The sequence below is a fragment of the Echinops telfairi genome, unplaced genomic scaffold, assembly GCF_000313985.2.
Source record: "Echinops telfairi isolate 266 unplaced genomic scaffold, ASM31398v2 ScPeMD7_18;HRSCAF=68, whole genome shotgun sequence".
NCBI classification, from domain to species: domain Eukaryota; kingdom Metazoa; phylum Chordata; class Mammalia; order Afrosoricida; family Tenrecidae; genus Echinops; species Echinops telfairi.
In genome coordinates this window covers 93,141,949-93,169,185 of record NW_022103915.1, presented here as the reverse complement: position 1 = coordinate 93,169,185, position 27,237 = coordinate 93,141,949, and the positions used below count along the sequence as shown (strand labels likewise).

The following is a 27,237-nucleotide window of genomic DNA, read 5'->3' as shown; positions in this document are numbered from 1 at the left end:
AGCCCGGTGTCCAACCCCCAGTGCCACATCGTTGTGAATATTTTAGATTCTCTCTCTGAAACGCTAATCTTAAAGATCATGGATTTAATGTTCTTTGCCTTTATGTCTACCCTCTTGCATGGAGAGCCGGGCATAGAGCAATTCTCCATCAACGGTAATAATAATGTTAGTTTTGTAGGGTGATTATTAGGAAATGTTGATATTCAGAAGTTTCTATCAGTATCATCGTATTAGGTCTTACAATTAGGACATTCCTTTGGGGGATATTTGTAGACTATTTGGACAATTTATAAATCCTTCTCTCTGTCCAATACTAAGCAATTGCATGTTAAAATAAAGGGGTTGAGATGACTAGTCTGGCTTAAAATATTGCTGTCTTAGAAACCACTGCAATATGAACACGCCAGTCTCATTTTTAGCTGTCATTTTCGCCATGATCCTAAAGTAAACCTTGACTTCAGAAGACAATGCTGTAAGCAAAAGTCAAGGGTCTGGACCAATGGTTCCTCCATTATTTTTGACTTGTCCTTGAGCACCGGCCAGGGATTGGACATGTCAGCAGATGAATTTGCTGAAGTGGTTGACTTACATATTTTTAATATGCAACCAATAAGCAAGGTGAGATGTTAACTTAGTGAATAAAATTAGATCTCCTCTTCTAAACTCATATAGGACAGAATGTTTTTGAAACAAGGACCTGGCAAGAAACTGGGATGATCCAATGTGCCCATTACTTCTATTGGAAAAAAATACACCACGATGAAGAAGTGTCCCTGGTGTGATTTTCATTTGATCAGACACTCAAGACTCCTTAAATATACACTGTGGTAGCCATTCTCTCTGAATGAACGTGTTCTTTTTAAATTTTTGTTTCTTTGTTCTAAATCTCATCTCTGGATTTTTCTCTTTTAGGCATGCTAAATGTAAGTGTAAAAAAGAACCCCAACTCCAAAATAATAGGTGGAAGAAGCAAAAATATAGGATGATTATTACAAGACTACATCATATTTTATATAAAGGCTGAGTCTCAGCAATTTATTTGGCTGTGTCTGGGTGCTTGCTTAGGGAGCTGGAGATCTATTCCTTCATTCTATCAACAGCTCTTGCTGTCAATTAATTAGAATATATATTCCTATTAATTCAAGAATGTGCAATGCCTTTTTTATATACACTACAAGCATCTCCACGAAGCTACATCTGTCCTTACTTAAAGCATGCAGCACCCCTCCCTGCATTTTACTGTGTCTTTTCCAATCTCCATATTGTGTGCTTGCCAAACTGTACAGATGCTTTCTGGATCGAAAAATATCTTGCTGCTTTTATTAATATTCTTAAATGATGTGCATACAGATTTTAGCTGGAGCTCTTTACAAACCCGGACATGTAAAACCCATTTAACAGGTGATGAAATCAGGCTACCTATGTGTTAACTATTATAATATACAAACCAAATGGTTACATGACTTTCAAAAATGTTTTCAACAATCGAATTTCAACAATGGACATAACAAAGTCACAGGAAGAAAGCCCCATTTCATTTCCTAAATAATTTTACCATTTTGAAACTAGAGGCGCTAAATCCATTATCTTCATCCTGAAGTCTGCACGGCCTTACGGAGTTTCTTGCCTCGGGTGAGGCCATTTCAATACACCCTGTTGCCTCAGCTAGAACTCTTCAAGTCATTCTTGACTTATAGCCCTTATTTTCCATGTCCAATTGATCACCACACCTGTCATCTCTCCCTTCGAAGTGTCCTCTGGCTCAAATCCCTCTTTATCATCCTCATGGCCACTGGTTGAGACCCTCATCATTTTTGTTTGCAGTATTAATATAGCCTCCTCTCTGATCTCCCTGACATCGATCTTCCTCCTCTATAGTCCAGTCTTGACAGAGACACCAGAATGATCCTCCTGAAAACAATTCTCATCAAGTTCCTTCTATCCTTAAAGACCTCCGCTGGACTCCAGTCATTCACAGGATGAACTCTAAACTCCTACGCTGGTCCTCCAAGGTCTTGACAACTAGGCATCCATTTACTTCTTCGCTTGCAGTTCCTGCTATTTTCTTTGTGTACTCGCTAGCTCAATTCCTAAACACTCAGACCAAACTCTTATGTTATTTACATATTAATGAATGCCATGGTATAGGTTTTCCAACTTCTCTGAGATGCTACTTTTCTTTCTCATCAGTTGGCAAGCTGGTTCTGATCTTTCTAGACAATAGAATCTTCTCTTAAAGTCTTTCCTGACACCTATAGGCAAAATCATTCCTATCCAGTTCTGCTGGAATTTCTCATTGTGTGGATAGTACTTCCATTATAACATTTATTCTTTTATGTTTTAATTATCTGTAAACAGGTCGGGTTGTAAACTCTTTGTGTGAGAACACTATGTTTTATTCATATTTGAAGTTCAATGAATATTTAATATAGGTGTGAATTAATGAATTCATATTGATTTCTCCCTATACTATGGTGACTTGTAACCAATCCAAATGATTTTTCACTTATAACTGCTTTTAGTATAATGTGATAGATGCTTTCCTTAAAAAAAAAAAAAGATGTTTTTCTGCAAAAGCAAAAAAGAATCAGACTAATGATTTTAAAAGAGTCAAGTATAAAGACAGGATGTAATACGGAAAGAAATGGGAAATTTTCTTTCAGCTTTTGATAGAAGTTTGAGTAGTCCAGCCTAGTGAGTCATTTACTTAATTTCATTCAACTACTTCTTCCTCTTGCCATATTCTGATACCACCCCACCCCACCCACTCTGCTCCATTCTGCTCAGGGTTACAGGGAACTGTATTGCTCTGAGGAGCTCTGGTGGCAAAGTGGTTACCACTGGCCTGCTAACCGCAAGGTCAGCAGTTTGAAAACATCAGCTGTCCCCCAGGAGAAAAACAGGGCTTTCTACTCCTGTAAAGCATTATAGTCTTGCATGCCCACAGGACCTGTTTTACCCTGTCTTCTATGGTCACCATGACTCAGAATCAGCTCGATGGAGTGGGGTTGGTTTTTTGGTTTGGTATTGCTCTGGGTATCTTTGGTCAGGAGAAGTCACTGAAGAAAGATCAGTGGGAAGTAAGAGCCAATCATTTTTCGTCTTATTTCTCTTCTGGGGACTGCTTCTTTGGCCTGAGCTTGCTTCCTTTTGTGGCTTTAGCTCCAGTGCGATTGGCCACCCTCGAGGCGTTCCATCCGAAGGGAAGCTTCAGTTGCATTGGAGCTCCCTTCGTGCTCTCTTCTGGGCGCTAAGAAGAATGGGTCCTACTCAGAGGTGAGAGAGGCTGCTTACTGGTGTTAATTTTAGTCTTTATTCATTGTGCTCTGGCTACCTTCTCTTCTCTTCCATCACTGAGTGACGGTTGCCTGGTGTTAAACTGGATCGGACATCACCTCTTCCTGAAAGTTCTGAAGTGTGTTTCCTTGACTGGATTTTAACTGATGCTTGGTTGAAAACAACATAGAATATATTTCAATATAATGGAGGTTCCCATTACCAAATTTATATCATGGAATCAAATCCCAATGTCTGTCTCCATGTTGCAAAAACACAACAGGAGGTAGTATAGATATTATTTCCCTAGTGGGTCATTTGGGAACATTATATAAAGTCTTGCAAATCATTCCTAAGCTAGTAAGAAAGTCCACAAATCATTTCTTGGGACTTATTTCATCACCACCTATCCGTTTGTTGTACTGTGGTGGCTCGTGTGTTGTTGTGATGCTGGATGCCACCATTATTTCAGGTACCACCCACAGTGGATAAGTTTCAGTAGAGCCTCCAGATTCAGATAGACTAGGAAGGAAGGCTCGACAAACTAATTCTGAAAATTCTACAGTAAAAACCCTGTGAACAAGAATAAAATACAACGCAATGCTAGATGATGAAACTCTTAGGGTATAAGACGGGTATAAGACACTAAAACACGTGTTGGCCACAACAATGGATTCCAGCAGACCAACCATTTCAAAGCTGGTAAAGAGCTGGACCAGCTGTGACTCTGGTGTAGGGAAGTCAGCTAGAGTCAAGACCAACTCAATGGCTACTCATCAGAATCAGAGTTATTCATAGGACTGCTCACGTAGACTCTGACATCCCTGTCACCTACAGAATCGTTTCAAAAACAGCACCATCGATTGTATCTGCGTAGACAGCCCTGAGAACTACGCTCAACACCCTGATGTTTTATGGCTCATTATACCAGTAGCTATGAGTCGGCATCTTCTCCACAGCAGTGGGTTAGAGGGTATTCTTGGGTATACCACTTCTCTTTTCATTAGACAAGTAACCAGGAGAGTGATTGAACTGTCTGTAAATTCACCAATTCTTGTTGCCTTTTTCCCAATTTGGATCAACACAAATTTTAATTAAACTCCGAATCCAACAAGTTCCAACCCCTCTGATGACTTCTTCCATAAAAAAATGTATCACCTCAACTTAACAAGGTACAGGTTTGGTAGGGGTGGTTTTTCATGTTTTTCATGTTTCCCAGAGAAGAGAAGGGCAGGAGCTCTTCTTTGTACTCGCTTCTCTCAACTGCAACTAATCCAACTTTTATGGAAGAAAATGGCACTGAAGCCGTAATCACACAGGCTGACTAAGGAAAGAATAATGCAGCTCTTTTGAGTGAGGATTAAGTTGTGTTGGTTGATGGGTTTGGAAAAACAATATTATACTTGGCTTCTAGATAAATACTGCAGAGACCTCTTGTAAATCCTCCAGTAATTTTTTATAATCCTTCACAAGTAGTAAAATCATTGCTGTGAGGCAGACGAAAAAGGAACCTACAAATAAGACATCTGTTATTGTTATATCAATGATGATATATACTCAACTCTGAAATAACAACATTTAACAAGGAATGGAACCTTATCCAAAATGAGATCTCACTCACTTCCATGACTTCATTTGCTACATTAGTAAGAGTAAACTGAAGTTTATAATTGGATGATCTTATCTATTTAGCATTAGTAATATATCACAGGTCTAAGGCTTTATATATTAGTTTAATGGAATTCAAAGTGTTGGAAAAGTCCCATGCTAACAAATAGAATGTACAGACAGATGAGAAAGATGATCCATTGAGTAAACATAATAAACTTTGGACCATGTATCTTTTGTTCTGTTTTTAAAGGAAATTTGCCTCTCTTAAATTATCAGTTAACTTTCCACACATGGAAGGTAATTTTTACAAAAGTGCAGATGAAACCAAATATAATTTGAAGCCAGAATGAAAACTATTGAGGGCTTTAATGCTCTCAAAAGAAATTTCCCCCAAATCTTCTTACTTAAAATAAAGATCCAGAAAAGTACCTTATTACTTGAATTGAACATATGTTTTCAATGCCCAGGTGGAACACAAATTCTAAGGGTTATGTTCCCACATAGCTATGAGATTATTTAAGAACTACAAGTGAGAAATTTTGCAGTGCCATGATCAATTATTTGCCAGCATGCATTCATATGAAAATCAAAGGAATAGGCACCTTAAAAATGTCTGCCTGGAGCATTATGCTTTTGAAATGATTATCTGTATGGAATCAAAATGATAGCAGCAACTTGAAGGATTAGATGGGAACCTTAGGGGGCAGTAAGTTGGTATTAATGAGAGAGGAGCACATCAGAAAGGAAACTGAGAATAGAAGCACACCTTGAAAATGTTATCAGTGTCACTAAATTGTCCATGTAGAAATGACTGAATCTGTAGGTTGTGGTTTGTGTTCTTGTGGGAGCTGGATGATTTTATGTGAACCAGACCCTTCTGGCTAGGGATGGTCAAACCTGTCAATCAAATGGTAGTTTGATGACACCTTCGTGGGGGTGTGGCCTTTTGTATTAGTGTGTGTGTGGGGAAATCCAGGAACTCTTTCTGTCTCTGCTCCCTTGCCTTCCTCTTTGCTGGGACTTCACTGGGACTGTGTGTCTACCTCCAGGGTGGCCTCGTGTGGGCCACCTAACCCTGAGAGCTGTCGCTGCCCTGCCATGCTTCCACAGATCTTTGGATCCACAAGACCCTGCACCAGCCCGCCTGTAATCTTCTGTTTCCCAGTTCACCATGCTGCGTAACAGGCATGTGGCTGCATGAGTCTGAGAAGGGACTTATGGACTAGCAGCAGACTTATGGACTTCAGTTGGACTGGGCTGGGATGCCTTCTTGATATATAAGTATTTCTTGATATAAAATTCATTCTTATACATATATGAGTGTCACTGGATTTATTTCTCTAGAGAAGCCAGCCTAACACAGTTCTTAAAAATAACAATATAATTTTCAAAAATGCCTTCAGATGACATTCATGAATCTCTGGGTTTTTTATTTATCTTTCTGATGACTTTGTGTGATTCCTGTAGTTAATGCTGTATTTTATATCCTAGTAAAACAAACATTTTCTTAGTTCTCACACTTGAAAAGTGCCAACTGTATCGTCCATTTCCCAGTTTCTCTTTAGTCTCATTCTCTGTAGTACAGATAGGTTAAAAAGTCCTCTCTAGTGGGTGTTTAGTAAAAGGCAAAAGATTTATACAATTTGAAGAGAAACCGGAGTATATGGGTGTTTAGTTTAAACTATGTTTCATTTCTTTTTGAGACTTTGCCAGAGATGGGGACGGCAGAAGCCAAAAGTTAGAATGTTGTCTGAACTTGCCTGGAAAATGGGTGTGAGGGACAAGAGGACCCATCTAGGTCTCCCAGTGTCTACAAAAGATATATGGAAATTGCCTCTCCCTTGAGTTTCCATGATAACCGTCTCTCCTCGGTCTGCATCTACTTCTTTGACCTGACCCCTCCATCTGTTTCCTTCATTAGCTCTCATTCTTCTTCCCAACTGCTGTCTGTCGGGGCTTTTCTAGGGTCCTCCCTGCCCAGCTTTTCTAACTATAGCCTTACCCCTACTATACTTGATGGCTCAAAATGAATGACGACGGGGTGCACAGATGGGGTGCGGCAGGTATGATGAGTCTTATGTAGATTTTCACGGTAATTCTAAACCTGATTGCCTTATAGTGTCATACTGAGAAACCCATTTTACTGTGAATAAATCCGTGAGCAACATCAATTCTGGGCCCTCCTAAGGATAGGCCTGCTTTCTAAATGGCAAATTGGATAAATGTGTTCCGTGTGTGTGTGTGTGTGTGTGTGTGTGTGTGTGTGTGTGTTTAAAGTAATAGTAAAACAACTTTCAACCCGAATTAAAAAGCGGGGAGGCATGTTTAACCATTACTGAGAAGGTTCAGTGAGCTTTAACGCTATCAGATATCTAACCACATTAATCTGTTAAACTCCTTAAGAAGTAAGTATCAGCCACTACTTTCCGACCCCCTCTGTTATATCTAGAGGTATCTAGTAAGTGCTGGCCTCAAGTCCTGAGGTTGGAAAGGACATTAGGGGATTTCTTCCTGATCAGCAGGTAGGATCTAGAATTAGTCTTGCTCTGTAAGCTCTTTAAGACTTGTGGTTTCTAAGATTAGTTCTGGTATTCATCTCTTCCCTAAGTTGAAGGCTTCCCTTTGACCTTCTACTTCTCTCTAGTAAGTACAGATAAATACGTCTTCCTAAAGAACCCACTAATCCAAAAATCTTACAGTCATAATCACAGTAATAACATATCATTCATCAAAAACCTAATATGTGCCTGCTGCATACATTATTTGTATAATGCTTGCCCTCTCATAGGAAAGCTTCAGTGCTAAATAAGAACAAAAAATGATTAGTCTAACTTCTCTGAGCATCTTTTTCTTCACTTATAGATCAAGGATATGTGCTTACCTTACCGGTTAATTTTAAGATCAAGAAATAAACAAATAGATTTATTGTTGATTCAATTCTGACTCATGGAAAGCTCACGTTGTACACAGCAGAATTGCTACTCCTAAGGCTTTTCTTGACTAATTTTTATGGAAGTAAATTGCTAAGCCACCAGGCCTTTCTTTCGTTCAAACTGACAACCTTTAGGTAAAAAGCCCAAACAACAACAACAACACTCATTGGTACCCCCAAGGACCTTTTCATTTTAAGATTACAGGTCAGGCAAAGGATGCACACTGACTTAAAGAGAGCGTGCTCTAGGCTGCTTATCATCAGGTGCTAAGCCAGGGCTCAGACTCATGGTAAAAGTCTGTGATCATCTTGTTTCACTGAAATACAGCCTGAGACTTCCAGCTCTGCGGGGAGCACGGGACTTTTTTAGTACCCAGGGGTACCAGATAAATTTTAGGATATCCACTTACGTTGTAATTTCAGGCCAACAAAGAAAATATTTTAATATGCATGCATACAAAATATTGTGCAAACACGCTTACTAGTGAACATTTACCTAAAATTCAAATTCACTGTTTGTTTTGTTTCCCCCGTAAATCAGGCAACCCTACGCATACTTCAGAAAAACTGCTCAAGTGTCAGGAATGGACTCCTTGAGGCTAAAAGGAGGTAAGCTTTTATTTTCAAGCCATAGCCTGTCAAGACTGCAAAGACTCTTGTAGGTCATCCGTGCTTTTCTAACCAACAAGTAAAGGAGAGACACAACGAGGCAACAAAAGCCACCCACTGGCATGGAGCCCATTCCAACCCGCCGTGACCCGACAAGGAGCTTTGGGGTAATCAATCATCAGGGGAGCCGATACCCTCATCTTTCTCCTGCAGAGCGGCTTCTGGGCTTGAACTACTGATGGCAGGGTGAGCAGCACAACACCTAACCCAACGTCCAGGAACGTGACTTGCGTGAAGCCCCGCTGTTCTTATGCAGAGCAGAGACAAGACCTGCAGCCAGGGTTCCACTGGCTTTTGTCAATGCTGGATCCCCGTTGCCTACAGTTTTTGAAAAGATTAGAACTAATCTAAAGTTTGCTGATGAAAGAAACGTGTTTCAGACATTGTAGGAACTTAATAAGTGTTCTGGTCAAATTGCTGACTCGATGCTGACCTGGTACTTAATGCAATGCTTTACCTGGAAGAGACATCCCATCAGTATCTGTCGATAGGAATATGTAAGTGCCCTATCATTAATCTGTATGCATATTCATCATGAGGATTTTCAGAGAATGTTGTTATCTGCCACATGCATTATTAGTGGCACTTGATAAATGTGGAACTAATTCATATCAGCCCAGTTTCGGTATCCTTGACGTCTACAGTGATCAGTAGAGATACTAACCCAGCCACCCACTGCCACCGAGGTGATTCCAACTCAAAGTGTGGTACAGGACAGGATAGAAGTGCTCCTTAGGGTCCCTGAAGCGGCACAATTTTCATCAGAGTAGATCACCTCAGCTTCCTCCCGGAGATGCTGAGGAAGCCCAAATATAGGGAAAGGAGGGAGCTCGGAATTGTGTGAGCAGAGTGGTTGTACCGGTCACATTCCACTATTGGGGGTATGAAAGGTGTGGAGGCTTCACTGAAAAGTGCTCTCAATGTAAACGAAGCACCTGGATTTTGGAGACTTAGAACAAAAAAAGCAAGTGTCAAAGCTCAAAGAAATTTGTTACATTAATTACAGGTTGAAATGGTAATATTTTGCTAGATTTGGATTAGATAAAAAGAAACCATTAAAATGAATTTCATCTATTTTCTTTTGAACTTTTAAAATGTGACAACTTGTACCTCAGGTCATATTTCTGTTGACTAGCACCATTCCAGTGGATGCACACGATTTGCTTACACAGTAAAGAAAGAGATTAGGATACACACACACACACACACACACACACACACACACACTCGTTCTTGCTACCTGTTTATAATAGCATTTACCTCATGTGTTTGCTTCATTGAAAATCTATGTTATGGCTTTAGAAAGTATGAGGCACTGTAACAATAAGAAATATCTTTAACATCATTGTTCTTAAGAAGGATTAAATTTCGTCATTGGATTTTCTCTTTGGGGCTCATCCATGATTGCCAGGCTGCTTACCTCTTTAAGGCAAGTCATTTAGAGATAATTCCATTAAAGACATCAATTTCCTAATGTACATCCAAGAGAATCTATTCCCACCGTCCATGGCGCATAAGACTGTCAGAACAATGAATAATATGGCCCCATTGTTGCTGGCAGATGGGACTCATTCACTTCTTAGGGTGCATGTTTGGAGATACTTTTTTATCCTTGCCCTCATTTGCAGCTGCTGTCATGGTCATATACGTATGACGGCTCCTGCAGCTTGCTCCTTACTTTTCCTTCCCCGCAAATGAGAAAGCCTTGCTGTAAGGTCCAAGGTTGTGAACATATATTATTGGTTAGTGCCTTTCCATCTCTTCTTCTATTTCACCTTAAACTTAGATAACTCACGAATACCGATAGTAAAAGTTATCTGAAATAGACAAAGACACAATCTGACTCCACTTCCAAAGTCCCCTAAGAAAGCCGCCTGAACGAGACGCTACAGTCTCAAGTCCTTTCTTCTCTGGACGTTTTCAATTCTAAGCTCTTGTCTTTGCCATGGGAGCTATTTTTCACTTTATGTCTGTCGCGAAAGCCAGTATCTCTTCAAGTAAGGCCAGCATTGGCTTAAGAGGAGAACAGATGAATAGTTTGGAGGATTTTTTGTTGTTGTTTTTGCCATTTCAACCTCATCTTTGTTAGTGCGTCTGCACTCTGAGTGACCTTTCTTGGTTCTGTTTTTAATTCTCCTTATATACCAGCTTTTAGTGGAGACTGTGTGCTTTAAGTAACAAGGTCAAATTTCTGAGCCCTTGTATGCTCTCCCAATGATTTCTAGCCCTCTTTAATCCCTCCCTACACCAACTGCTGCCGTAATGAGGGGCAAGGGGTGGCTGCGGAGTGGGGTCATGGGCTTTCAGTGGATAGTTATAGATTTCTCTGGTGCTTACATGAAACAGCTCTGCTGGGTTTCCCGGAGGTGGGTAAAACAAGAAAGACGAAAGGACAGAAATTGCTGAATTCCATGACCATCTATTGATATGGTTTGTATGTGTTTTGATTATTGACTTCTCCTGCTGCATTGTTCATCCTTAGTAATGGCAGGGAGAAGCTTTCCTAAATCATGTAAACAATGCACCTGAGTGCACACAAGAAGTGTTGTTGCACTTGTTCGTCCAGAAGAAGCAGTGGTCTCTTGCCCAGAAGTGTCACAGTATAGAGGGAGCTTTCTATTGACTAATGAGCCAGAATTTCTTTGACCTGTCTGCTCTTTGGTTATACATCACTAAAACCATCCTACCTTTCAGTCACTAGTGGTTATGCATGGGGCCACTAACTGCAAAGTCTGCAGTTCGAAACTGCTAGCTTCTCTGTGGGAAAAAGATGAGGTTTTCTACTTCTGTGAAGAGTTACAGTCTTGCAAACCCACGGGGTAGTTCTAATCTGTCCTATGTGGTCTCTGTGGGTTGGCATTGACTCAATGGCAGTGAGTTTTTCAATCTCTGCAAGTATATGTAAAGACAGAATTCTAGTGATATCTGGTTATGGATCTAGCATTTAGTAAACATATTTATAGTCATTCTGCAACCTTTATTACAAAATAGAACAATTTTAAATTGTGAGCATATGAGAGTTAGTCCTAAAAATCTTAATGAAAACGATATTGAATTATGAACACTGTGAAGAGCTGTTATTGTCAGTTTAGAGCATAATACCAATGACTGTTTTTGAAGAAATACCATGAAGGAATTTTTGGCATTATTCATGAGATACTATAATAAACAATTTCCTCTTGGGATGGAGAGATGGGACACACTGAAACAACCTACTACATCATTAATTTTCCCCTAAGTTTGGTCATTCACGGACATTCAACAAATGTGTCTATAATGAGCACCAACTTTATGCTAAGTGTTCTCTTAGAATGCTCTGTTAGATTGAATTGTTTCCCCCCCAAACGTGTGTCAATGTGGCTAGATCACGATTCTCAATATTACTTAATTATCCACTAGTTTGTGTTTTGATGTAATTATCATACGTGTTCTAAACCCCAGCCTCTATGATGTTAATAAGGTAGAATATAATTGATAACATTGTCCTGCATCCGAGTCAACCCTTAGAAGTTATAAAACATATTAAAGAGACAAGCAGAAATGAGAGGACTATCCTTCTACCCAACCAGAAGTGCTGGGAGTAGAGCGCTTCCTTTGCTTCTAGGGTCCGTGTGCTGAAAGCTCTCTAGACTTAGAAGACGGATCCATGACGCATGGAGAGCTCTGGGTACTTCGGGCCCCAGATGTTGACAGAGGGCGAGGACATCCCCTGAGACGACAGAAGGATCAAGCCTGCTCTCCAGCTGGTGCACACAGCTCAGACTTCTCACCTCCCAAACTGTAAGAGAACTTTCATTTGTGAAAGCCCTCCACTGTGACTTATCTGTTACAGCAGCGCTAGAAGCCCAAGACAAACGTTCTGTCTATCAATAGCTATATTGATACAAAGATTTGAGCAATTATTCAAGCAATTGCCACCTGGTTCGTTATTTGTGTGTGCATGCGTTTTCCTTATTATTATATGATGAGAACGCTCCATGGCCTCAAAGGCACATTGATATTAGCCCCAAACCTTAAGGAGATTACATTTTTGCAGAGGACAGGAAACGTATATCAATAACTGCAATGCAAGAGTACATGTGGCAAATGCCATAGAAGTACAAATGCGCTGTAATAGTGGTACAGGAATAGCAAGGATGACTTCTAACAGGCAGCGCCTCTCACAGGATACTAGGGGAAAATCACAAGAAGAACTTTCAGAGATGCTAACAGGTACAGAGGTCAGGAGGATACCAAAGAGATTCGAGGAGGAGATGCGATTAGAAAGACACATCACCCTGTTTGAGGTGTACCGTCGATGAAATAAAATTTGTTGTTAATTGCTGGCTACATCGGGGTAGGTCCATGTGGCTTCTCCTCAGGGATGTCTTGCAGGAAGTGAGCCTTGCCAGCTGAAACTGGGAACTGGTTAAGGCAGCTGCACCCTGGTCTGACCATCACAAAGCAAGAGACCCAAGAACTCGAAAGGCGAGTCTTCCCAGCCATTCATCTCTCCACATGTGTTTCTCAGCCAGGTTGGCACAATAAACTCCCTCAGGCAGTGAAAACAACGTGAATTACAGTGGCATGTTGTCTGATATAGTGCTGGAAGACGAGCGTCTCAGGTTAGAAGGCGCTTGAAATATAACTAGGGAAGAACCATCTCCTCAAGTAGAGTCAAATTTAATGCATGTGTAGAATAAAGCTGTCAAGGACCTTCATATGCTAAGGAAGGGTGAATAAAATGAGGAGAAATAGCTGCAAATTCCCTTTAATAATTGGAATGTGAAGTGTTTAAAGAATGAATGGAAGAAAATTGTAAGTCATAAAGAATGTAATAGGACATTTAAAGATTGGTATACAGGACATTAATGATCTTAATGTTGGCCAATTTGAATCTGATCATCGTATTGCCTACTATGCAAACTATGAGAGATTTGAGAGGAATAACATAATGTCACCTTCATTATAAGACAAACAAATGTTTCAGGACTTACTCTGATGTACAAGGCTGCGAATAACAGGAGGATAATATCCATATGACTATTATTCAAATGCAAGAGATCAAGATATAGAATACTTTTACTAACTACCATGTTAGAGTTTCAGAAACCCCTGGGTAAATTCTATCCTGCCCTATAGGGTTGCTGAGTTGCCATTGACTCGATGACAGTAAACTGAGTTGAGTTGACTGAGTCTGAATATGATAAAAAATGCCCATCAGTATTCAATGATAATTATTGATGATCAGAAGGTTAAAGGTGGGAATTTTGCAAGACTGATGAATTCTTCTTAGCAAACACCCTTTTCAACGGCATAACTGGCAGCTGTACATATGACCTCCACCACACAGACACATAGGAATCAAATCGACTATCTCTTTGGAAAGAAGGGATGAAAACACTCAACATCATCAGTTGGAACAAGGCCAGGTACAGATTGTGGAGGAGACCAATTGTTGCTCATATGTCAGTTCAAATGGAAGCTTAGAAAAGTTGAAACAATTCTATGAAAGTCAAGTCCAACTGAATTTTGACAACTTCCCAAGAATAGATTTGATGCACTGAACCCTAATGACTAAAGACTAGACAAGCTGTGAGATGACATCAAGGACTAGATATAGAACGGTGATTTTAGTAGACAAAGTATTATAATAAAATGTGCAGAAACCTGGATTTAGAACCCCAAAAGAAATAAACATGCTCAGAATTTCTCAAGCTGAAAGAACTGAAGAAAAATTTCAAGGCTGAAGTTACAACATTGAGGGATTCATTGAAGGACAAAATAGTAAACCACAGTGGAGGTATCAAAAGAAGGTGGAAAGAATACATAAAATCACTGTAACAAAAGGTTTTGCTAATGTTCAACTATTTCAAGAGGTAGAATATGATAAATAACTGATGATATTATAACAAGATATTTAAGCAACATTGAAAACATTGGGGAAGGGGAGGTGAGTGGGTGGGGAAGGGTGTTCAGATACTCACAGAATAACAATTGAAATGTTTAAACAAATAGATACAGTGCTGGAGGCAAACTCCTGTCTATGCCAAAAATGAGGTAGATAGTTACCTGGTGAAGGATTTTTTTGTACCCATTCCCCAAGCAACCTTTGCACCTTTCTTTGCAATATTTACTTTGTCTTCTTGAAACACCAGAAAGATGTCTATCTGTGTTTCTTTGACTATGCAAGGTCATTGGACTTAGAGAATCATAGCAAATTCTGAACAACATTGCAAACTACTGGATTTCAAGAACAATTGATTTACTCATGGGGAACTGTACAAATACTAAGAGGGAGTTGGACATAAAGGGTTACTCTGGTTTTCTATCAGGAGAGGTGTGAATCAGGATTTTATCCTTTACCACACTTATTCAATCTGTATGTTGAGCAAATAATTCTAGAAGCAAGACTATATGAAGACAGGTGCAGCAACAGGGTTGGGGGAAGACAGTAACAACCTGGAGTATGCAGATGACAAAACTTGCGTGCAGAAAGTGAAGTGGACTTGAAGTATGTACTGATGAAGATCAAAGACTACAATCTTCAATATTGATTACATCTCAACATAAAGGAAACAGAAACTCTCATAAGTGGATCAATAAGCAGCATCCCGAGAAAAGGAGAAAATATTGAAATTGTCAGGAATTTACTTTGTCTTGGATCCACAGTCAATTCCCATGGAAGATGGAGTTGAATTCAAACAATATATTGCATTGGAAAAATTGCTGATTTTACCTGGAGGGCTAAAGTGTGCCTGACCTAAACCATGGTATTTTCAGCATCCTCAGGTGCATGTGAAATCGGGACAATGAATGAAGATGATTGAGATAGTTAGTTTATTGTGCCAACCTGGCCAATAAACACATGGGTTAGTTGAAGGGCGGAGGGATAAAAGGCTCAGTGAGACTCGCCTTTCTAGTTCTCAGGTCTCTTGCTTTGCGATGGTCGAACCAGGTGCAGCTGCCTTAACCAGTTCCTTGCTTCAGCTGGCAAGGCTCACTTCCTGTAAGACATCCCTGAGGAGAAGCCACATGGACCTACCCTGATGCAGCCCTGGGTACTGGAGCACCCGTGTGGAGACCCCTGCCAACCCTGAGATGCTTACACATTCACGGCCTCGGCTTTCCTCCTGCAATCGGCATCATTGCGTCTGTTTTGTGAGATGGAGGAGGACTTTGTGGATTGGTGTTGGACATATGGGTTAATGGGCTAATGTTGGACTTGTGGGCTTGGGCAGCACTGGGTTGGGATGTTTTCTTGATGTGCACTTAACCTTTATATAAAACTCTGTCTTATACATGAGTTTCTGTGGATTTGTTTCTGTAAAGTACCCAGACTAACACAATGATAAACAGAAGAATTTGTGTCTTTGAATTGTGGTGTTGGTGTAGACTATTAACTGCACAATGGATTGCCAGAAGAATGAACAAAGCTGTTCTGTAAGCAGTTCAGCCAGAATACTTTTTAAGGACAAGAACAACAAGATGTAGTGTCATGTACTTTGGATACATTATCAGGATAAACCAGCCTGGAAGAATGCCATCATGCTTGGTAAAATAAAGGGCCAACAAAGGAGAAGAAGAAGGAGAAGGAGGAGGAGGAGGAAGAGGAGGAAGTGGAGGAGAAGGAGGAGGAAAAGGAGGTGGAGAAGACCTTCAAAAAAGATGGATGGACACAGTGCTCCAAAACAGAAAGCAGCATTTGCGGGGACAGTGCAAGCCTGGGCTTAGGACCGATATGAGACAGAACTTGTTGGCAACAACAACAAATGAAATGCAACTAGTTCTTTAATTTTACAATGTCTGCAAAATTCTCTTGTATGTCCAAAATATTGCTACAAAATCATAGAAGCTTTTATTATGCCCCCGAAAAAATCGAGATGTAAAGCTGTTATTCCTTGATACAACCTTCATCTAGGACTCCACACTTCTGAAGCCCTATTTCCACCTCTCTAACTCTTGCCAGAGGAGTTTTGCACTCTTCAATTTACACGCCATCCGAACGGCAGCACTGCCATCCTCGTGTTCCTTCGTCCTGTTCTTTGAGCTTGGGGAACACAGAGGAATCTGAAGGGGAAAGGGGAAGGATGGATGGGGTAAAGTTTCCCAACAGTATTCTTAGAGGCCAGCCCCTGTTACCCCATAAGGATGAATAGGTACATTATCTGAATAGGAAAAAAAAATTTTTTTGATCCAACTTTCTTGGCTTTTTCTCAACAATGCAGGTTTCAATATTCTTAAAGTTTTTTCAAAGTAAGCACCCATGTCTGTCTTCGGTTATTTGAGAAAACCTAACAAGATGGCCCACTTCGGGATAACTTCAAGCAATCACCAGCACCTTGTGAAGCTGAGCCTTTATTTGCTGGCTCAACAGACCCCTTTGGAGACCACAGTTTTGATGGGATCATGTGTGTGTGTGTGTGTCTGGGGGCGGGGGGCGGGGCGGGAAAAGGCACCTTCATCTACCTAAGTCAAATGCACTACTGAGGGAATGTGTCCAGTCATCCATGAATTACAGAGATCCACTTTATTTTGAAGAAGCTAGGGCATGTTCTAACGGGAACCGAGTAGCAATATTGTTTTCCTTCTCCTCATTCAAGACAGGACTGACGCATAAAGGTAGTAGTCCTTGGAGTTGAATGGAGACAGGTAGGCTTCTCTCATCAAACAAAATGAATATGTAACACATAATTATGATAATAAGGGAGAAAGATGAATTGATGCAATGGATGCTCCCTACTCCATTTTTTTTCCTGTTCGACATGATTTTATTTGCTTAGCCTTTTTCTTTGTCTTGCCCTGGCCATGGGGTTTGGAGTGGAAGCATGAAACAGGAAGGACCTGAGTCTGAATCTACAGAATTCTATAGGGCGGGTGGCGCTGGAGCCACCCAGCATGATTTGCAAATAGGGGGCTTCCAAAAGCTTGTGGGAAAATAGAATAAAAAAGAATGGGCTTTCCCTACAAATTCACTCAGTGTCCTCGGAGATGTTCAAACAGGACATTTCCCATGAATTTACGGGAAATAAAAGAACAAAAATCCGTAATTTTTTCCAAAGTTCTGAATCCAACTGAAATCCTAAATCTAGGTGCCTCTTAAAACCAGCCTTGATGCCCCTGATTTTTCTCAGATTCTGCTCATTAGCGCGCCAGAGACGAAACCCTGTTTGTGCTGAGATCTGCCAAACACATGTTGCTGTTCTATTGGTCAGTGTTTTGTAGTCAAGGTGGTTTTACAAAGCACATAAAGCTTTGCTTGATACAGTTGTCCGAGTTTTGAAAATGTTCAGCCAGGACTTCAAAAGGTATATAAGACAATTAGTGAAGTAGACATTTGGTTTTGGATAATTTAGACTATTCGGAGCTTCCTTTGAGTGACAGAAAAGATTGATGAAAGGAAAACCCTTAATGTTGAGTGCCCAATACTGGTTTCTCTCTAGCACAGTTGTCAAAAATGATATTTCACATTTTGTCTTTTCTCAAATGATCTTCAAAACTCACATTGCATTATCTAGGCATGCAAACATTTGGAAAATCAGAGCTTAATACATTCATTGTTTCTGAGCTCTCACAAGAGAAATTATTCATAGTGCCCAGTGTGGCTTAAAGCAAGAGTTTTCCTACAATAGCTTCTATGATCTTTAAACAAGCTGCAAAGGGAAGTAAGGCAGAAGTCCTGACTGGCTTTCTGGATTAATCCTGATAGAAGTATTCTCCAGAACCCATTTTGAAGAGAATGTATTCTTGTTCTATTGGTCAGTGGCCTTTACAATGTGGACATGGGAAAGTGGGTGTTGGCATCTGGGATGTGCAGGTGGAAATAATTAAGAATAAAAATGGATTTGGGAAACTGATTTTCGTTTCTCTTTATTCTCAACATAAAAAATGTAGTTCAAGGCTCCTTGACTCTCTCAGCCACTCATTATATAAATGCATTAGTAGACTATTTGATGTTTTATTGTTTATGATTTAAAAGCTACTTGATCTAGTGTATGGAATATGGATGTGTACATCTATAAGCACACATATATGGTCAAATCTCTGTTTCACATTAAACATCTACTGTATGTTTCACAAGGGAGACAAGACCCATGTGTTTTGCAGAAGCTTTTAAAGCTGTTTCATTTATTTTATTAGCCTTTAATGAATGTAATTAGAACCCAAGTAATTAAATGCAATTGTGCTCAGTATGTTCCTGTTGTAAATTGCCCTAAACAATGTGCATCGTGTGAACAAATTTGTGGGATTAATCGAGGATAGATAATGTTTTTGGATAGTATTTCACACTAAACGGCCGCAGAGAGAAACAAAGAAGCTGGCGCAGTGTCATTAATCTTAGTCAACTGGCAGCTCTGGTGTAATTTGCATGACTTAGGCAGTGACACAGGATGAGGCTTGCTTGGGATGGGTGTTAGATCACTATGATACGTATGTATTTATTCCCCTTTAGTCGCCTGATTTATAAGCAGAAAGAAGTTTGCATGTGGAAAAGAAAAAGAAACACCAACAATGTTAATGGAAGGAGTTGTAGATTACTCAAATTATTACTAGGAATATACATGTTCCTTGTTTTCCATTTATTCTTTGTTTTCTGTTTTATGGGTGTTAAGAAGGCATCTGTGAATCCTTGTCATGATAAAAACAGATGCAGATATATTATGACTGGATAGTGTAATACCAATGGAAGAAGTTTGGCTACTCCCCGCCCCTGCTCCCCACCACCCCTCCGTATCTAATATATATTGATTCATTGCTTTAAGAACCTCTGCTTTTCCGGAGAGGCACTTTTGAATTGCATTATAGAAAACCTTCAAACTCCACTTATGAAAATATCATTTAGTAATAAGCATTTGGGAGCATGAATAGCAAATGCAAATGATTTTTTTGTTTGTTTCATCCTAAGACGTAGAAGGCAACCCTGATTTACAGAGACAATTAGATAAGACATCCTAAGAAAAGCACGGAGATTGAACTTCAAATGTCATAACAGATGACAAATAAAAGGTAAGCGAATCTGAGGAGTTTTGAACTGAAATGGCCGTGCCCTTGTGACCTAACAGACATGCTAATCTCAGCTCCCCCAAGTGCACCTGACATTGATGAGCAGTTGGGTCGGGCCAATGTGTTCTGTTTCTTCTGTTGGAGCTGAAGTTGCTTTCAAAGTTATCTAAACTGTAGCCAAGTGATGTTGAGGGTAGCACATAGATACTGTCTGTTGGAGCTGAAGTTGTTTTTTTTGTAGACAAGTGATGTTGAGGGTAGCACATAGATACTGTCTTTGAAAATGCAGTAATTACTCCCTGCTAGACATAAACATTTGAGAGAAAGCCTGATGAATAAAGTAAGAGGTGTATCAGCTCTGAAGTTGGAAAGAGACATTCGTTAATTGAAGAATTGCATTTCACAATGATTTTGAGGTTGGACTATGTCCAATGTCTTCTTCTGCATGCAACTGTTTCATTTCGATAATAATTTCATCCACTTTTTCATAATTCATATTAACTTATGGTTCTGAAGTTCAATGAAAGCTATGAGCTTTAGTAAGTTCTATATTTACCCCCAGAGAGTTCTCCTGCCTTAGTAAATATATAAATCTGAAAAAAATTTGCTGTACTATAAAAACTTAGTATCCTTTTGATCTCTCAATATTTTCTGTTTCTATCTTTGTCTTTTGCATAGCTATTGCAGTGTGTGTGTGTCTTTGTGTCTGTGTGTGTGTAATTATCTCATTTTATGTTCTTATTTCAAGGACATTCAAAAACAACAAAAATAATTAACATTTCATGAGCGTATCTGACTCCTATTAATATGCCATTGACCTGCACACCCCATTCAACATTTAAAAACCTAGGACTACAGTATTTATTATGAGGTCAGCCATATCGATATACCATTAAAATGAGTCATATTTAATACAGTGCCTAGAAATGATCTTGTTAATGCAAAAACTTGTATGGTAGCACAGCTATAGCTAAAATGACATGGGTCATTGTAAAGCTCAAATATTATATAAATCACTTGGAATGAGAAAAAAGCATGAAAACAATGACATGTTGAAGTCAGACTTATTGTTTCAGACTCACTGGGCATCGAACTGAAGGGGAGAAAGGCATTGTCTCCACTGCCAGCTCTTCCTTCCATGCGTGTTATAGTCACTGGAGGATCATTGTTTTCATAGATCAAAAGGAGGTCTTTTCAATGCTGGCAGAAATATTACTCTAAAAATGATGTAAACTAGTGGATCCTCAGCTGGGCATCGTAACTGATCATCACATGATTCAGTCAGTGTGCTGCCTGAGTGATCACCATTCCTGTGCACTCTCTTATCCAAATAAAAAGACAAGTATAGCACACGAAATTTGTCCAGGGGACTCAGAAAGAAGCATTTCAACTCAGTTGTGCAGAGGAAATGAAAGTACTTCCCAGAAGTCTTTGTGTGGTATTATCTTGGTATGCAGTCCAAGGTACGATTAGAGGCATCTATACATGCCAGATATGCCATTAATTGCAGTGTCAGGTCTTCAATGGACTCATGATGGATGCTGCAAGGCTGCGGTATCGGACTTCCCTCGGAGCATCCAGTATCTTTCTGTCCACATTACAACATTCAGCTTTAAAATGTATACAGCAATGTATCTATTATTGACTTAAATCTTACTCACAAATTGCTATGTCTATACAACCTATGAGATGCATCTGAAATTAAACCCCTAAAGGCTTACACCGAGTATAGACAAGTGGAACGGACACATTAAAAAACAAACGTGGAGCAGACACATTAAAAAACAAACAAAAACAAAAGAGAATTGCATCTACATTGACTATTATTATGAAGACTTAAAAACATAGACACCATTAAAGGTATTGAAATATCTGTACTTATATAACTCCTGTTAAGATACTGAGAAAAAGAGATAAGCACCTAAGAGTTCATGTATTATATACAAGTGGGTGGCTTGGTTTATAAGCATGATCACATTTTATTTTCTTAGAAGGAAGTGAGATAATAATTGACCTGAAAGCTCCTTTTTTTTTTTTTTTGAGCTCAATGCTTTTATTTTTCCCATAAGGACACTGAAATTCAGATTGGTTAAAAGACTTGTCCAAGATTTGTCAGATAATAAACATTATAGTAGGTCAAATTGCACAGAATTATTCATTGTTAATCTAGTGATGTCTGCTCTGTAACACATAATTTTCTTTTTTGTTGTTTATTGTTTTATTTTTTTTAAACATTTTATTAGGGGCTCATACAACTCTTATCACAATCCATACACACATCAATTGTGTAAAGCGCATTTGTACTTCATTCTCAAAACATTTTCTCTCCATTTAAACCCCCAACATTAGGTCCTCATTTTTCCCCTCCCTCCCCGCTCCCCACTCCCTCATGAGCCCTTGATAATTTATAAATTGTTATTTTGTCATATCTTGCCCTGTCCGACGTCTCCCCTCACCCCTTTTCGGTTGTCCATCCCCCAGGGAGGAGGTCACATATAGTCCCTTGTAATCGGTTCCCTCCTTCCTACCCACTCTCCCTGCACCCTCCCTGTTTCGCCATTAACACCACTGGTCCTGTAGGGCTCATCCGCCCTGGATTCCCTGTATTTTCAGTTCCTATCTGTACCAGTGTACCTCCTCTGGTCTAGCCAGACTTGCAAGGTCGAATTCGAGTCATGGTAGTGGGAGCGGGGAGGAAACATTTAGGACCTAGAGGAAAGTGGTATTTCTCATCGTTGTTACATTGCACCCTGACTGGCTCATCTCCTCCCCGAGACCCCTCTGCAAGGGATGTCCAGTGGCCTGCTAATGGGCTTTGGGTCTCCACTCCGCACTCCCCCCATCCGGAAAGCTCCTTTTTATGATTCGTGATCTCTCTAGCTGCTTAACATTTCTGCCCGTTACCGGTCTTATCAACAATATGGGAGAGAAAACACTTTGGGAAATTTACATACATGCACATGGGAAAGGAAATCAATTTCTAGAGACCAGTGTTCAATGGAAAAGCAGTATTCTACCTTGACCTTTGATAGAAGCCCTTGCACCTTCTGCTTTATTGGTGTACGATGGAAGGTGCATTGGCCTGAGTCCAAAGTTAGGGTTCAAATATTAGCTTTGCTGTGTATAGGATGTGTGATGTTAGCCAAATCATTTAGATTCTCTTTTCCCTTATGGGGGAACAAGATTGACTCTCAATTGGATTTTAACACATAGCCTTTTAGTTAGAGCATGAGATTTAGATGTTATGGAGGCTGCAGGCAGCACTCTCCTTTTCCAGCAGGTCTATTGCATGTAGAGCTAGTTAGCTTCCGAGAGAAATGGAGTAGTAGGTTAGTGAGGGTGGAATCTCTGTGGTGATGAATAGAGTTACCATGTAACAACAGAACACTGTAGAGGTTTATCACTGTGGGCAGCTGTTCAGGTCAGCAGGCACCTCTTCCCTACATGGTCACTCAGGGGCCCAGGTTCTTTTAACCTTGTGGCTCTTTGGGTCTCAGTGTCATAGGAAGCCAGCCAGTAGAAGGGAAATGGGTCACAAGAGAAGAGGGTAGGGTTTATGAGCTAAGCCTTAAAATGGTACACATCACTTCTGCTCAAATCCCACCGACTAGAATTTGGTAATAATGCTGATCGCTAACTTTGAGGGAGGTTGTGAAATGGTGCCTAGCTATATACTTGAAGAAACAGGAAATTCATCTTAATTCATCGATACCAGTGGTCTCTGTACCAGGCTACATCCCTATCCCTATATATCTACATACCTGCATTTATAAGTTTACACAGGGGTAGTCCTATAGAGACAAACCTGAGTGAGTAGCTCAGATCCGTAAGTCAGCATTCTTGCTGTGGGACCCAGTATCACAGCTGTTCACTGGAGCTACACTTCCTGTTTCCACATATGTAACCTTTGGACTCACAGCATACATGTGGCACATAGTCTCGGGCTGTATGGTTTGGGGTATCAGCCATAAACCACCTAGACTTAACTTTGGATCTCTAAAGTAAACTGGATGGGAAGCAAGGCTCAGAGGCCGTGTCATTGAGAATGAATGTGGTGGTGTACTGGGTTACTAACCACAAGGTCAAAATGACCTGTTGTACCTTAGGAGAAAGATGAGACTTTCTACTTGTGTCAACAGTTACAGCCTTGAAAACTCACAGGGGAGCCCTGTTCTGCTTTATGGGGCCACTAAGCATTGGAATCAGCCGGATGGCAGTCAGTGTGGACTTGTGTGTAATTCAGAGAAGTAGCATCATTTGAAACCATACACAAGTAAGTTTTGAGAATACATATTAGCTTCTTAAACAAATCTTGAAAAACATAACATTTCGGGAAGATATTTATAATAACGGTCCTTAGTAATATGTAGGGCTTCTAACGTGTGATTTAACAATATTCTATAATTTGGCATATATTTATATATCTATCCCCTATTTGTAAGTCAGTTTTATTTTAAAAGTTTATTCTTGGCATGGCAGAATAAGAGAGGCAGTAGTCTATACCCTGTCTGATAGTTGGTAGTTGCTAAAACAAAAACAAAAAACAACTGATTATGATTTTTACTTATCAACTACTGTTCACAGATAACTTCATTTCACAGCAGCCTCTAAACAACACCATGAAGTAGACATGGCTATTCCTGTTTTCCAAATGAAGAGATAGGCTAAAATGTTCAGTAATCTGCACAAGGTGCCCAAATTCTCAAGCAGCAGAACCAGGATTCAAATTTCTGTAGCTCTGAATCCAGAGTCTACATGGGTAATTATACAGATTGTTTAATGAACATTGCTTTGCATGAGCGTTGGACTGGCTGTCCAGGGAAAGAGTCCTCGTCTAGAAGATGTTGTAGGGTGACTGGACAGAATGCTCAAGTCCCGGGGGCTAACCCAGGCTAGAGAGATGGAGGGGCAGTCACAGACCTACACAGGCAATTCAGAGAAGTAGGCGGTTCACTGGAATGAGGACCAGGTACAAGCACAGCACGTTAGTGATGGGTCTTCATGGGTCTTCATGTCCTTAGTCAGAAAATGGAAACAAGAGGCGTCCCTCACACCAAGGGATGCTATGAAGGTTAAACAAACTCTAGCCCAGTGTACTGTGGACAATTGTGATTGTTGCTTTTGTTGTGCTATTGAGTCGATGCTGGCTCATAGCAATACTATAGGAAGGAGTAAAACGGTTCCGTAGGGTTTCCTAGATTATAACTTTTCTAGGAGGAGAGCACTCGCTTTTGTCTCCTGTGGAGCCACTTGCAGCTCTGAAGTGCTGACCTATGAGTTAACAGTCAAGTGCTTAGCCTTGGCACCTCTCCAAATTACTGCCATCCAGTCGATTCTGAATCAGCAGACCCACAGCCAGCCTCAGCTTTCTCCTGTAGAGGGGCTGGTGAGTTTGAACTGAAGCTCCCCTCCCACCCACCCCGAGTCCACTCTGCTACCAGCGTTCCTTATGGCACCTCCAGAGCTCCTTTGAAAATGTTCAGTATTTACTAAATAATTTTTAAGCCCTCTTCAAGCTGTATAAGGTCATGATGTAAGACTCCTAGGAATTTACAGGTTTGAGAGCTAGAAGGGAAAATACGAAGCAGAAGCATCATCAAAGTTCCATCCCAGGACAGTTCTCTGTTTCAGGTGGGCAAATGGCAAATTGATGAAGGGTCAGGGATAGCGTAGTAGTGCAGGGTTTTGGGCAGAAGCAGCAAGTCACCATGTTTTTGGGGTTATGTTTTCTGGCGGGGGTGGGGTGGGGATTTGTCCCAAGGAATAAGGACAAAGAACATGAAGATGAGCAAAGAAAGGAGGGTCAGGGTACAAGTCGAACCAGAGAGAGCGCCTTGGGTTCTTGTAATCCTTGGAAGGCCAAAGACAAGTCTCCTTTATCCATGAACATTCTGGACTTCTCTGGTCAGTGCTTCCATTAGAGTAACTCTTTAGTTGCATACATTTCTAAATCTGCTAAGGAAGGTTCTTATCCAAGAGCCAAAAGACTGCCTCTTCATTGTTTCAAGAGCACTTAAGACCTGTCTGAAATCAAATCTCTCTATGAATTAGGGCTCTGATGGCACTTGAACCTCCTATGAACTCTGTAAGAAGTGATTTTTTTTTTTTGGCTTCAGTATCTTCCTGGAACATGATCAGGGATTCCTGCAACATAAACTTTGACAAACAAATTTCTTTCTGACTAGAGAGCAGATCAGAGATTTGTAGAATTTTGTTCTAAGTGAAGGCATGTTTAGAGTGCATTTTTCCCTGGGAGAAAATGGATTTAAGTCATGCTTCCAGTAACAGCTGGCCCACATAAAACCCATTTGACCTTTAGTTCAGTTGAGTAATTGTTTCCAATAATGTTTATGTCCTGAGTTTCTTTCTGCAAATGTGAAGCAACAGTGAGCTATCTACTCACCTCCCTCGTCTACCTGTCACAGGGCCCCAGAAAATAAACGGCTTTTTATGCTGTTCTGGTTGTATAAGGGTGAACCTCCTCTGCCCTTGATTTTCAGGGCATTGAGGAAGGTTGCCAATTCTCAGGCAACCACTGCTTTGTAAGAGATTATCTTATGTATGATGTTCCTGTTTACTCAAACCCCCAAACAAACCCAGTGCCCTCAAGTCAATTCTGATTCACAAGGACTGAAGGACAGACCAGAACTGCTCTTGCATGTTTCCAACATTATAACTCTTGATGGGAATTGAAAGCCTCATTTGCTTGGAGTGGAGTTGCTGGTGGTTTTGAACTGCTTACCTTGTGGTTTGTAGCCTAACACTAATCTATGACACCACTTTGACTCCTCTTCCTATCTAAACTATCAGGCCTATGTAAGCCTGTTTTGGGCATAAGACCAAGGCACTATATTATTTTTAAAGTAAGAAGATAGTTTAGTGACTTACAACAATGATTTTTGTTCTTTTGTGTTGTTGTGTTGTTTGTGTTCTTTCGAGTTGTTGATGTTAATTTGCTCTCAAGTTGATTGCAAATTATGGCCATTCTATGTGTGCAAAGTAGAATTTCTCCACGGCTTTTTCAGGATTGGGACGTTTGGGAAGCCTCTGACCAGACCGGTCTTCTGAGACACCTCCGGTTGGGTTCAAGCGGCGACCTTTTTCATTAGCTGTCAAGAACGCAACTGCTGATGCCAACCAGAGGTCCCGCTTTCAAGTGAGTGCTCCTGAATTTGCAGACGCTGCCCCCGAAAGGAAATTCACATGGCTTCCGTCAGTCCTTCTTTCCTCTTGTCTGAGCTTTCATGCCCACGCTCCTGGTTCTCCTGGGACCACCGCATTTTCTATTCTGCATATGCTCTTTTCCTTGTGCATTAGGTGTTAATGGATCTCAAGGCTCTAACACCCTCCTTCCTCTTATTCCGGGCTCCTTTCTGGTGGTTGTGTCCACTCTTATGGACACCCATTAAAACCCAAAATATCCCAAATTTGTACTCCCAGCTCAGACCTCTCTGGCAGGTTGGGTAACTACGTGAGTGGGATTCAAAGAATTTACAGGAAGAAAACGAATGAAAAAGAACATGTTAGTTCCTCCACACAAACTTTTTGAAGCCTCCTCGAATATCAACCTGTTTGATCTGTTTCGCATGTACAACTAGCAAATGCAATGTTCCTCAAACTCACGGCAGCTGAGACAGTTTGGAGTCCAGCCCTTCTGGGAAGCTTCTTCCTCTCCCAGTGCGCTCTAAGTGTATTTCTAACATAAAAAAAAAACCATAATAACTGAGGTTGCCCTTGATTCCTCAATTGCCCCCACTGTTCTTATA

At 40.4% G+C, this 27,237-nt stretch overlaps 1 long non-coding RNA gene across 1 annotated transcript in view; it reads left to right on the top strand.

Annotated features, from left to right (window-relative positions):
- The window catches only part of LOC123521465, a 30,716-nt gene extending 4,118 nt beyond the window's left edge, over window positions 1–26,598 (top strand). Inside the window, exons 2-4 of the long non-coding RNA XR_006679906.1 lie at window positions 8,361–8,428; window positions 19,374–19,474; window positions 26,497–26,598. This is a non-coding gene — a long non-coding RNA (uncharacterized LOC123521465). The remainder of the gene's footprint in view (window positions 1–8,360; window positions 8,429–19,373; window positions 19,475–26,496) is intronic.
- Window positions 26,599–27,237: the final 639 nt, after the last annotated feature.